We start from the raw sequence: 1,681 nt of genomic DNA, 5'->3' as shown, positions 1-1,681 counted from the left end.
GGAGCATATTTCACAGACTGCAAAGAGTGCTTAGAAAAGTCTCCCGTGGTCCTGATATTGGTGGATTTATAAAAGCACTCGCTGGAGACCGGCCCCCCCCTCCAAGGCCTGTAGTTCTCCCCTACTTGCTGGGGGGAAAGATATGAACCTCCAGGGAAGAATTTCTCAACCTTTAAGAAATTTCTCCTTCCTCTCCCTCGACACATTACTCAGGATATTTCCTGGCTTTGAAGATAAATTTGATTTTAGTGACAGATTGAAAGAACAGTGTGGAAAGTGTTTAGTCACATTCTTAAGTTCAATACTGTATCTTCTCTCTCAGTAATTGAAATAAATGTGTCATTATGCAAACATTTTGGGAACAGGCTCTGTGAGGGAATTGTGTTAAAAAAAAACCCTCTGTATGCCATTTTATTTATTTATTTGTTTATTTATTTATTTATTTGGTGAGGCAACCCTTGGTTGAACTCACAGATTGCAATAACTTTGCCAGCTTACAATCCCTTATTATTTTTTACGCCTACAGCACCTGGTATTCCTAGGTGGTCTCTCATCCAAGTACTAACCAGGCCTGACCCTGCTTAGCTTCTGAGAGCAGACGGGATCGGCCTTGTTCAGGGTGGCATGGCTGTAGACTCTATGTCATTTTAGTAACTCACAGATAGACTGAGAAGCAGCCGTTGTGGGGTACTGGTAGTTCAGACTGACATCAGTTTCTGAGATGTATATTTCCTCCTTTTTTTGTGTGTGATTACTAAAAACATACTTCCTATATATTATACATCTTTCAGGCTATATAATCTCTCTCTGCTGCATTTTCAAGTTTCAGTTTCTAAACTATTGCTATTTCCGAAAAGAATTGCTTAACCAAGTATATCAGTTTCAAATCTACCTTTTCAAATAAAAGGTATACCTTTGCAAAATTCCTAATACATCAAATAATAAATTTGTGATAGCAAATAAAAAAGTATGGAGCAGACGTATACGTAATAGGACAAGAATTCTTTAAAAATTCACAAAGAGATGCACACATTAGCAGGAAAACACGGCAGTATAAGGACATTCACAGTGTTTAAATGGGATAGTAAGTGTTTAAGAGTAGAATATTACCTGATTACGTAAAGATAGCGCATGAAACCAGATCAGTGTCAGATATTAAAATATATTCTTTGTTTAAAATGTGGATAACAATTAGTAAGAGCTCCTTACATATTATAGTAAAATGTTTGTTTTTAGTTGTCAATTCAGCAGAGCTATGTGACAGAGATTTGTATGTACCATGACAGTTTGTTTGTTTGTTTGTTTGTTCTTTAAAAAAAACATATTGTAAAATAGAGCACATAAATACAAAAAGTATATAAAATAATACTGGGGTTAAAAATAATAAAACAAATATTTTAAAGAGCATCACCAAAAAGTAAGAAATAGAACATTTTTTTATCAGTACTTTAAATGCTGCTCTTCACCTTATTTTTTCCAACTTCCCTTCACTATATTCCCTACCTATTTTCTTTTTAAATAAATTTGGGACTTATTTTATCGATTTGTAGGACAATCTCTGTTGATTGGAATTGAATTGTATCTGTAAAACAAATTCACAAAAATGTCAATTTATGCAATTAAGTTTTCTTATTTAATCACATTTACTTAGTCTTCTTTCAACTAAAGTTTGCTGCAAAGA

The 1,681-nt window shown here is 34.0% G+C and overlaps 1 pseudogene; it reads right to left on the bottom strand.

Annotated features, from left to right (window-relative positions):
- Positions 1 to 517: 517 nt before the first annotated feature.
- On the bottom strand, positions 518 to 636 carry LOC118612628 (annotated as a pseudogene).
- Between the last annotated feature and the right edge of the window lie 1,045 nt (positions 637 to 1,681).

The sequence above is a fragment of the Rousettus aegyptiacus genome, unplaced genomic scaffold (assembly GCF_014176215.1).
Source record: "Rousettus aegyptiacus isolate mRouAeg1 unplaced genomic scaffold, mRouAeg1.p scaffold_m13_p_16, whole genome shotgun sequence".
NCBI classification, from domain to species: Eukaryota; Metazoa; Chordata; class Mammalia; order Chiroptera; family Pteropodidae; genus Rousettus; species Rousettus aegyptiacus.
This window is presented reverse-complemented; position numbering and strand designations above follow the sequence as displayed.